Source organism: Salmo salar, chromosome ssa07, assembly GCF_905237065.1.
Source record: "Salmo salar chromosome ssa07, Ssal_v3.1, whole genome shotgun sequence".
Classification (NCBI taxonomy): Eukaryota; Metazoa; Chordata; class Actinopteri; order Salmoniformes; family Salmonidae; genus Salmo; species Salmo salar.
This window is the reverse complement of record NC_059448.1, coordinates 6,820,394-6,832,665: the sequence shown is the minus strand read 5'-3', so window position 1 is coordinate 6,832,665 and position 12,272 is coordinate 6,820,394. Positions and strand designations below refer to the sequence as shown.

The 12,272-nt window shown below is 44.7% G+C and overlaps 1 protein-coding gene across 2 annotated transcripts in view; it reads right to left on the bottom strand.

Annotated features, from left to right (window-relative positions):
• The window catches only part of glu2b (Glucosidase 2 subunit beta), a 263,260-nt gene that overhangs the window by 80,138 nt on the left and 170,850 nt on the right, over positions 1–12,272 (bottom strand).

Below are 12,272 nucleotides of genomic sequence, written 5' to 3'. Positions count from 1 at the left end.
GGAGTCTGGTTAACTAGGGGTACATAAGGAGTCTGGGTTAACTAGGGGTACTTAAGGAGTCTGGTTAACTGGGGGTACATAAGGAGTCTGGTTAACTGGGGGTACATAAGGAGTCTGGTTAACTAGGGATACATAAGGAGTCTGGTTAACTAGGGATACATAAGGAGTCTGGTTAACTAGGGGTACATAAGGAGTCTGGTTAACTAGGGGTACTTAAGGAGTCTGGTTAACTAGGGATACATAAGGAGTCTGGTTAACTAGGGGTACATAAGGAGTCTGGTTAACTGGGGGTACATAAGGAGTCTGGTTAACTAGGGGTACTTAAGGAGTCTGGTTAACTAGGGGTACATAAGGAGTCTGGGTTAACTAGGGGTACTTAAGGAGTCTGGTTAACTGGGGGTACATAAGGAGTCTGGTTAACTGGGGGTACATAAGGAGTCTGGTTTAATGGGGGTACATAATAAGGAGTCTGGTTAACTAGGGGTACATAAGGAGTCTGGTTAACTAGGGGTACATAAGGTGTAGTGTGGAAGCCATCTTGATGTGCTGCTGCAGGTTGACATCTGGTAAAGCAGGTGAGATGACTCACTCCCCAACCAATAGCTGTGTTCCCAACAGTCTTGTTATGCTTCCTCTCGCCGTCTCCTTCCCTTAATGGTCACTGGCTGGCGGAACAACTGAATGGATTTCATGGACATCCCATGGCCCAGTCCAGAAACATCCCCAAGCCTCTAGTCTACTTCCTAGGCCTTTCAGGTACAAAACAATATGGTAGCAGCTCCACCCTGTCCTATGATATGTAGATAATAACTGGCTAGGTATAAACAATATGGTAGCAGCTCCACCCTGCCCTATGATATGTAGATAATAACTGGCTAGGTATAAACAATATGGTAGCAGCTCCACCCTGCCCTATGATATGTAGATAATAACTGGCTAGGTATAAACAATATGGTAGCAGCTCCACCCTGTCCTATGATATGTAGATAACAACTAGATAGGTATAAACAAAATGGTAGCAGCTCCACCCCGCCCTATGATATGTAGATAATAACTGGCTAGGTATAAACAATATGGTAGCAGCTCCACCCTGCCCTATGATATGTAGATAATAACTGGCTAGGTATAAACAATATGGTAGCAGCTCCACCCTGCCCTATGATATGTAGATAATAACTGGCTAGGTATAAACAATAAGGTAGGAGCTCCACCTTGCCCTCTGATAGTGGGATTGTTTTTGCATATTGCCTTTCCCTATCAAATCCTTTCCATACTGAAAAAAAAAGCTTCTTTCTCACAAATTTGGTGCATACATTTGTTCACATCCCTGTTAGTGAGCATTTTTCCTTTAAGTTAATCCATACACCTGACAGGTGGGGCCTATCTAGAACCTGATTAAACATTACACAGGTGCACCTTGTGCTGGGGACAATAAAAGGCCACTCTAAAATGTGCAGTTTTGTCAGACAACATAATGCCACAGATATCTCAAGTTTTACAAGTACGTGCAATTGGCATGCTGACTTCAGGGATGTCCACCTGAGCTGTTGCCAGATCATTTAATGTTAATTTCTCTACCATAAGAGAGAAATAAAGTGGGTAGGGCTAGGGGTTGCGACTAGGGGTTGTTTCTGACGGGGGTTAGGGGTTGTTTCTGGATGGGGGATGGGGGTTAGGGCTAGGGGTTGTTTGTGGATGGGGGATGGGGGTAGTGCTAGGGGTTGTTTCTGGATGGGGGATGGGGGTTAGGGCTAGGGGTTGTTTCTGGATGGGGGATGGGGGTTAGGGCTAGGGGTGGTTTCTGGATGGGGGATGGGGGGTTGGGACTAGGGGTTGTTTCTGGATGGGGGATGGGGGTTAGGGCTAGGGGTTGTTTCTGGATGGGGATGGGAGTTAGGGCTAGGGGTTGTTTCTGGATGGGGATGGGGGTTAGGGCTAGGGGTTGTTTCTGGATGGGGGTTGGGACTAGGGGTTGTTTCTGGATGGGGATGGGGGTTAGGGCTAGGGGTTGTTTCTGGATGGGGGATGGGGCTAGGGGTTGTTTCTGGATGGGGGATGGGGGTTAGGGCTAGGGGTTGTTTCTGATGGGGATAGTGCTAGGGGTTGTTTCTGGATGGGGGATGGGGCTAGGGGTTGTTTCTGGATGGGGGATGGGGGTTAGGACTAGGGGTTAGGGCTAGGGGTTGTTTCTGGACGGGTGCCCACCATATTATTTTCACCAATCAAGTCCTTGGGGATCAGTGGTCATGGAGGAGAAGAGGCAAGGAAAGGAAGCCGTGTAAGACTACTTGGACGTAGGAGAAGTGTTGCACTGCTGTTCTCCACTGCACTATTTTCCAGGACATTTATGCAGAGGCATCGTCTAATGAGGAGAAGACTTTTAATAGCAGTTATTAAATAGAGCAATTCAGACGGTCATTTCACCTTCAGCCCCCTGATTGAAGATGTATTATTCTCTATGACATCAATCCTGAGGTCAACTACTTGATTAGTGAATGTGCCTGAGTGTGTAAGAGACCCTCTTCTTATTGGACAATCGACCAAATGTGACCTTTGAAATGAATTAATTTCTGGGGTAACTTATTAACACTAATGCTAAAAATCATGCATTCATTTAACGACATTGTCCCTGCCACATCTATCATCATTTCAAAAGCTGCCGAGAGTGACAAAGAGCTGGCTCTGCAAGGCGTGGATCTGCATAAGTAACCGACGCAGCTGTTGTCGTCAAACTCGTTCATATTATGATGGACTGGGCTTCAGGCCTTCTGGCTTCCTCTCCACACATACACTGAACAAAAAATATAAACGCAACATGTAAAGTATTGGTCTCATGTTTCATGAGCTGAAATAAAAGAAAACAGACATGTTCCATATGCACAAAAAGCTTATTTCTTGTGTTTTGCACAAATGTGTTTCCATCCCTGTTAGCGAGCATTTCTCCACTGCTGAGATAATCCATCCACCTGACAGGTGTGGCATATCAAGAAGCTGATTAAACAGCATAATCATTACACAGGTGCACCTTGTGCTGTGGACAATAAAATGTTTTATTTCAATTTACAGATTTCCTTATATGAACTGTAACTCAGTAAAAGCTTTGAAATTGTTGCATGTTGTGTTTATATTTTATTGTTCAGTATTTATCCCTGCGGCATCATACCATCCAGACCTGGGTTCAAATACAATTTGAAATCTTTCAAATAGTTAGAGAATTTGCTCTAGCCTGTCTGTAGTGGGTGGGGTTTAGGGACAATTCTATTGGTTCCATTGTGCCAGGAAATCTCAATCAAGCACAGCAAAAGTATTATTTGATATAGTATTTGAATCCAGGTCTGCTATATTTAATACACACACGGGCAGTTGTATACTCGACGTGACACCTGACATCGACACGCAGAGGCTCGCCTCAATTCTGAGCCCTAAAACTGCAATGGAACAAACGTGGCGTGAAAGATACTGTTGAGAAAATGAGGAGAAAATGCTCTTGAGCTGTATGACGCCTAATATCATGACAGTACATATACATTACACCAAAATCTTCTGCACGTGTCTGTCCCTGAGGTTTTACCAACCTCGATTTGCTCTTCCAGAGCTCTAACAGACTGTTTACATCGCCTTGGTAACTCCTGAGGCAGTCGCCACATCAAGCACTCGACGCACGCCAGCTTGAACTGGCTCCATCGCATCTATCTCAAATTGTCCCCTCTAGCCATTGATTTCGATAGTGTTTCTTTGCCCCCCCCCCCAAAAGAACCCCTAAAAGAACCTATTTTATGTTAAACCTATATGTGATATTAAAGACAGGGAAGTGCCAACTGAGTTGTGTAAACGTTCTCTTTTCACTTCCTTCCTGTCACAAGGCATGACTCATTCACCACACTAGTTTCTAATGCCACTACAGTTGGAAGGCTGAGTGAATCTGACCTGACAGTATTGCATAAATCCAAGGCCCTCAATTTAAAGTTGCTTTGAGGAAACGTTCACAAATCCACAGGAGTATTAAGACTTGGCTGTAGGTAGCTCCACTTCTGAGAGGTTTATTATGGGGTGTCCTCCTTCACACTTTACTGAGTTGCGTCAACTGCGGCTGCCGAGACGATATCTGAGGCGTGACAGAGCCACGTACTATAGGTGACAATCTTAACTTAGGTATGTCAAATGAACTTTTTGTGTGAAACGTTCAGAGATTATTAGAGTTGGGTGTTTGCGAAATTTGTATTCATTAAAAAAAATATTTAGCAGAAAGAGAGGTGAAAACATTTCTGTAGGCCTAGTTGTATTGGAAAATAGTTAGTTTCTTTTTTAAATCCAAACATCGATATATTTTCCCTCGACTAACATCAGAGAAGGCTAAGAAACTAGAAGAGGGGAAATTATTCATATGGACGTACTTTACGAGGCGATCAAACAAAGGAGGAGTTGAGACTGAAATTTCAACAAATCAACAATGAGGAGTTGAGACTGAACATTCTTCAAATCAACGAGGAGGAGTTGAGACTGAACATTCTTCAAATCAACAAAGAGGAGTTGAGACTGAACATTCTTCAAATGAATGAGGAGGACTTGAGACTGAACATTCTTCAAATGAATGAGGAGGAGTTGAGACTGAACATTCTTCAAATCAATGAGGAGCAGTTGAGACTGAACATTCTTCAAATCAACAAGGAGGATTTGAGACTGAACATTCTTCAAATCAACGAGGAGGAGTTGAGACTGAACATTCTTCAAATGAATGAGGAGGTTGAGACTGGACATTCTTCAAATCAACAAAGAGGAGTTGAGACTGAACATTCTTCAAATGAATGAGGAGGAGTTGAGACTGAACATTCTTCAAATCAATGAGGAGTTGAGACTGAACATTCCTCAAATCAACGAGGAGGAGTTGAGACTGGACATTCTTCAAATCAACGAGGAGGAGTTGAGACTGAACATTCTTCAAATCAATGAGGAGTTGAGACTGAACATTCTTCAAATCAACGAGGAGCAGTTGAGACTGAACATTCTTCAAATCAACGAGGAGGATTTGAGACTGAACATTCTTCAAATCAACGAGGAGGAGTTGAGACTGAACATTCGGAACATTCTTCAAATCAACGAGGAGGAGTTGAGACTGAACATTCTTCAAAACAATGAGGAGGATTTGAGACTGAACATTCTTCAAATCAACGAGGAGGAGTTGAGACTGAACATTCTTCAAATCAACGAGGAGGAGTTGAGACTGAACATTCTTCAAATCAACAAAGAGGAGTTGAGACTGAACATTCTTCAAATCAATGAGGAGTTGAGACTGAACATTCTTCAAATCAACAAGGAGGAGTTGAGACTGAACATTCCTCAAATCAACAAAGAGGAGTTGAGACTGAACATTCCTCAAATCAACAAAGAGGAGTTGAGACTGAACATTCTTCAAATCAATGAGGCGGATTTGAGACTGAACATTCTTCAAATCAACGAGGAGGAGTTGAGACTGAACATTCTTCAAATCAACGAGGAGGAGTTGAGACTGAACATTCTTCAAATCAACAAAGAGGAGTTGAGACTGAACATTCTTCAAATCAATGAGGAGTTGAGACTGAACATTCTTCAAATCAACGAGGAGGAGTTGAGACTGAACATTCTTCAAATCAATGAGGAGTTGAGACTGAACATTCTTCAAATCAACGAGGAGCAGTTGAGACTGAACATTCTTCAAATCAACGAGGAGGATTTGAGACTGAACATTCTTCAAATCAACGAGGAGGAGTTGAGACTGAACATTCTTCAAATCAATGAGGAGTTGAGACTGAACATTCTTCAAATCAACAAGGAGGAGTTGAGACTGAACATTCTTCAAATCAACGAGGAGGAGTTGAGACTGAACATTCCTCAAATCAACAAAGAGGAGTTGAGACTGAACATTCTTCAAATCAATGAGGAGTTGAGACTGAACATTCTTCAAATCAACAAGGAGGAGTTGAGACTGAACATTCCTCAAATCAACAAAGAGGAGTTGAGACTGAACATTCTTCTAATCAATGAGGAGTTGAGACTGAACATTCCTCAAATCAACAAGGAGGAGTTGAGACTGAACATTCTTCTAATCAACGAGGAGGAGTTGAGACTGAACATTCTTCAAATCAACAAAGAGGAGTTGAGTTGTTCAAATCAATGAGGATTTGAGATTGAACATTCTTCAAATCAACAAGGAGGAGTTGAGACTGAACATTCCTCAAATCAACAAAGAGGAGTTGAGACTGAACATTCCTCAAATCAACAAAGAGGAGTTGAGACTGAACATTCTTCAAATCAATGAGGCGGATTTGAGACTGAACATTCTTCAAATCAACGAGGAGGAGTTGAGACTGAACATTCTTCAAATCAATGAGGAGTTGAGACTGAACATTCTTCAAATCAACGAGGAGCAGTTGAGACTGAACATTCTTCAAATCAACGAGGAGGATTTGAGACTGAACATTCTTCAAATCAACGAGGAGGAGTTGAGACTGAACATTCTTCAAATCAATGAGGAGTTGAGACTGAACATTCTTCAAATCAACGAGGAGGAGTTGAGACTGAACATTCTTCAAATCAACGAGGAGGAGTTGAGACTGAACATTCCTCAAATCAACAAAGAGGAGTTGAGACTGAACATTCTTCAAATCAATGAGGAGTTGAGACTGAACATTCTTCAAATCAACAAGGAGGAGTTGAGACTGAACATTCCTCAAATCAACAAAGAGGAGTTGAGACTGAACATTCCTCAAATCAACAAAGAGGAGTTGAGACTGAACATTCTTCAAATCAATGAGGAGTTGAGACTGAACATTCTTCAAATCAACGAGGAGGAGTTGAGACTGAACATTCTTCAAATCAACAAAGAGGAGTTGAGACTGAACATTCTTCAAATCAATGAGGAGTTGAGACTGAACATTCTTCAAATCAACAAGGAGGAGTTGAGACTGAACATTCTTCAAATCAACAAAGAGGAGTTGAGACTGAACATTCTTCAAATCAATGAGGAGTTGAGACTGAACATTCTTCAAATCAATGAGGAGTTGAGACTGAACATTCTTCAAATCAATGAGGAGTTGAGACTGAACATTCCTCAAATCAACAAGGAGGAGTTGAGACTGAACATTCTTCTAATCAACGAGGAGGAGTTGAGACTGAACATTCTTCAAATCAACAAAGAGGAGTTGAGTTGTTCAAATCAATGAGGATTTGAGATTGAACATTCTTCAAATCAACGAGGAGGAGTTGAGACTGAACATTCTTCAAATCAACGAGGAGGAGTTGAGTTCTCATGAACAGTATCTAAAGAGTAAACTGAGCTGAATTGAGTGTCTGTGTGTGAGAGTATGTGTGAGTGGAGTGTGTGTGTGTGTTTGTGAGGGAGAAAGAGAGTATGTATGTGTGTATGCGAGAGAGGGGGGGGGAGGAGAGAGAGAGAGTATGTGTGTCTGTGTGGGGTTCTGTGTCTCAATCAGCTTTTGTAATTTCTGTCCTCCATTAGGGCTATCTAATACACTGAGCCACTCGTTCCGCTCCCATCATTGTCTCAGAATGATACTCCACCAACGCTCTCGCACGAGTACGAAATTAATTCAATGTATTTAAATAATGTACAACTATTAGTTATATTAAAGATAGGCAGTGTATGGGTTCCCAGAGCTCACTTTTACCGCTCCAGGCATTTCTCTCCAATATTGTCTGCTGTTCAGAAAAAGAGAGAGAGCCATCTAACCACAAGGGAAGTGGATGAGCCATCTAACCACAAGGGAAGTGGATGAGCCATCTAAACACAAGGGACGTGGCTGAGCCATCTAACCACAAGGGACGTGGCTGAGCCATCTAACCACAAGGGAAGTGGATGAGCCATCTAACCACAAGGGAAGTGGATGAGCCATCTAACCACAAGGGAAGTGGATGAGCCATCTAAACACAAGGGAAGTGGATGAGCCATCTAAACACAAGGGAGGTGGATGAGCCATATAAACACAAGGGAGGTGCATGAGCCAACCAAACTAACATCCAAGATGGCGTAGCAGTGCAGGCGTGTTTTGTTCGTCCTCTCGTGTACTTTTGTACTTTTCGTCTTTTTTTGTATATATTTCAATTTTATTTTCAATCTCTTTTCCATTTTAATTCAATTATACCTTCCGGTAACCTGCCTCACCCAATGTGATACGGAACCGCTATTATTTTAAATTTTTAGACCTTATAGCAAGAACCACCTAGCCATCAGAAGCTAACCAGCTAATTAGCTACAAGCTAGCCTACCAGTATCGGACTGTCTCTACACTACAATGCCGGATTCCTGCCGTAATCCCTGGACCATTACTCCTGATCTTCACAGCTAGCTAGCACCCACCGAGTTACCCAGTACCGAAGCTATCCCTGAGGCCCACCTCCCGGCCTACTCAGTTGTTCACCCAGACTCCACCCAAACACGGCTAGAACCCACTACTCCACCGGATCCTTGCCGTAAGCTCTGGACCTTGGCACCGGATCACCGCTGCTACCGAGTGGCTAATCCCCCTGCCCCGAAGCTAGCACCAGTTAGCCATGAGCCAGGCGCATCTCCCGGCTAGCAAACTAAATTACTACAACTACAATACCTCTTTCGCCATCTGGCTTGGATCCTTTGTCGACACGGCGCCCCGCCGCACCACCACGACTGGTCTGCCGACGAATACTCCATCCGCTGTGCCTTCAACCAGCCTCCGTCGGACGTCGGAGCAGACGCTTCTATTAGCCCCGGGCTACTAACTTTAAACGCCGTGTCGCCCGCGTGCTAGCGTAGTAGCGACTACTCCGCGGCTTCCCTGTTCTATCTATTGCTGCCCCCTGGACCCTATGATCACTTGGCTACATAGCTGATGCCTGCTGGACTGTCCATTAATCACTGTACTCCATTCTGTTTATTTTTTTGTTTATCTGTCTGCCCCAGCCGCGAACTCAGGCTCTGCGTGTAGTTAACCGACCCTCTCTGCCCAGTCATCGCCATTTTACCTGTTGTTGTTGTTTTAGTTGATTAGCTGTTGTTGTCTTAGCTAGCTCTCCCAATCAACACCTGTGATTACTTTATGCCTCGCTGTATGTCTCTCTCAAATGTCAATATTCCTTGTATACTGTTGTTTAGGTTAGTTATCATTGTTTTAGTTTACAATGGAGCCCCTAGTTCCACTCATCATACCTCTGATACCTCCTTTGTCCCACCTCCCTCACATGCGATGACCTCACCCATTATAACCAGCATGTCCAGAGATACAACCTCTCTTATCATCACTCAGTGCCTGGGCTTACAGCCGCTGTACCCGCACCCCACCATACCCCTGCCTGCACATTATGCCCTGAATCTATTCTACCACGCCCAGAAATCTGCTCCTTTTATTGTTTGTCCCCAACGCTCTAGGCGACTAATTTTGATATCCTTTAGCCGTACCCTCATCCTACTCCTCCTCTGTTCCTCGGGTGATGTGGAGGGAAACCCAGGCCCTGCGTGTCCCCAGGCACCCTCATTTGTTGACTTCTGTGGTCGAAAAAGCCTTGGTTTCATGCATGTTAACATCAGAAGCCTCCTCCCTAAGTTTGTTTTACTCACTGCTTTAGCACACTACGCCAACCCTGATGTCCTTGCCGTGTCTGAATCCTGGCTTAGGAATGCCACCAAAAATTCTGAGATTTCCATACCCAACTACAACATTTTCCATCAAGATAGAACTGCCAAAGGGGGAGGAGTTGCAATCTACTGCAGAGATAGCCTGCAAAGTTCTGTCATACTTCCCAGGTCTATACCCAAACAGTTCGAGCTTCTAATTTTAAAAATGAATCTCTCCAGAAACAAGTCTCTCACTGTTGCCACCTGTTATAGACCCCCTCAGCTCCCAGCTGTGCCCTGGACACCATTTGTGAATTCATCGCCCCCCATCTAGCTTCAGAGCTCGTTCTGTTAGGTGACCTAAACTGGGATATGCTTAACACCCCGGCAGTCCTACGATCTAAGCTAGATGCCCTCAATCTCACACAAATCATCAAGGAACCCACCAGGTACAACCCCAAATCCGTAAACAATCTCATAGACATTATTCTGACCAACTTGCCCTCCAAATACACCTCTGCTGTTTTCAATCAGGATCTCAGCGATCACTGCCTCATTGCCTGTATCTGTTATGGGTCCGTGGTCAAACGACCACCACTCATCACTGTCAAACGCTCCCTAAAACACTTCTGCGAGCAGGCCTTTCTAATCGACCTGACCCGGGTATCCTGGAAGGATATTGACCTCATCCCATCAGTCGAGGATGCCTGGTCATTCTTTAAAAGTAATTTCCTCACCATCCTTAGAAAAGCATGCCCGGTTCAAAAAATGCAGAACTAAGAACAGATATAGCCCTTGGTTCACGCCAGACCTGACTGCCCTTGACCAGCACAAAAACATCCTGTGGTGGACTGCAATAGCATCGAATAGTCCCCGCGATATGCAACTGTTCAGGGAAGTCAGGAACCAATACACGCAGTCAGTCAGGAAAGCAAAGGCTAGCTTTTTCAAGCAGAAAAAGGGTCTAGGGTCTATGGGCACCTAGCTCTAACTCCAAAAAGATTTGGGACACTGTAAAGTCCATGGAGAACAAGAGCACCTCCTCCCAGCTGCCCACTGCATTGAGGCTAGGTAACATGGTCACCACCGATAAATCCATGATAATCGAACATTCCGATAAGCATTTCACAACGGCTGGCCATGCCTTCCTCCTGGCTACTCCAACCCAACAGCTCCGACCCCCCGCAGCTACTCGCCCAAAAGCCTCCCCAGCTTCTCCTTCACCCAAATCCAGATAGCAGATGTTCTGAAAGAGCTGCAAAACCTGGACCCATACAAATCAGCTGGCCTAGACAATCTGGGTCCTCTCTTTCTAAAACTATCTGCCGCCTTTGTTGCAACCCCCATTACCAGCCTGTTCAACCTCTCTTTCGTATCGTCCGAAATCCCTAAAGATTGGAAAGCTGCCGCAGTCATCCCCCTCTTCAAAGGGGGTGACACGCTAGACCCAAACTGTTACAGACCTATATCCATCCTGCCCTGCCTATCAAAAGTCTTCGAAAGCCAAGTTAATAAACAGATCACTGGCCATTTCGAATCCCACCGTACCTTCTCCGCTGTGCAATCCGGTTTCCGAGCCGGTCACGGGTGCAACTCAGCCACGCTCAATGTACTAAACGATATCATAACCGCCATCGATTAAAGACAGTACTGTGCAGCCGTCTTCATCGACCTGGCCAAGGCTTTCGACTCTGTCAATCACCGTATTCTTATCGGCAGACTCAATAGCCTTGGTTTTTCTAATGACTGCCTCGCCTGGTTCACCAACTACTTTGCAGACAGAGTTCAGTGTGTCAAATCGGAGGGCATGTTGTCCAGACCTCTGGCAGTCTCTATGGGAGTACCACAGGGTTCAATTCTCGGGCCGACTCTTTTCTCTGTATATATCAATGATGTCGCTCCTCCTGCGGGCGATTCCCTGATCCACCTCTACGCAGACGACACCATTCTGTATACTTCTGGCCCTTCCTTGGACACTGTGCTAACTAACCTCCAAACGAGCTTCAATGCCATACAACACTCAGTCTGTGGCCTCCAACTGCTCTTAAACTCTAGTAAAACCAAATGCATGCTTTTCAACTGTTCGCTGCCCGCACCCGCCCGCCCGACTAGCATCACCACCCTGGACGGTTCCGACCTAGAATATGTGGACCACTACAAATACCTAGGTGTCAGGTTAGACTGTAAACTCTCTTTCCAGACTCATATTAAACATCTCCAATCCAAAATCAAATCTAGAATCGGCTTTCTATTTCGCAACAAAGCCTCCTTCACTCACGCCGCCAAACTTACCCTAGTAAAACTGACTATCCTACCGATCCTCGACTTCGGCGATGTCAACTACAAAATAGCTTCCAATACTCTACTCAGTAAATTGGATGCAGGCTATCACAGTGCCATCCGTTTTGTCACCAAAGCCCCATATACCACCCACCACTGCGACCTGTATGCTCTAGTTGGCTGGCCCTCGCTACATATTCATCGCCAGACCCACTGGCTCCAGGTCATCTATAAGTCTATGCTAGGTAAAGCTCCGCCTTATCTCAGTTCACTGGTCACGATAACAACACCCACCCGTAGCACACGTTCCAGCAGGTATATCTCACTGATAATCCCCAAAGCCAACGCCTCATTTGGCCGCCTTTCCTTCCAGTTCTCTGCTGCCAGTGACAGGAACGAATTGAAAAAA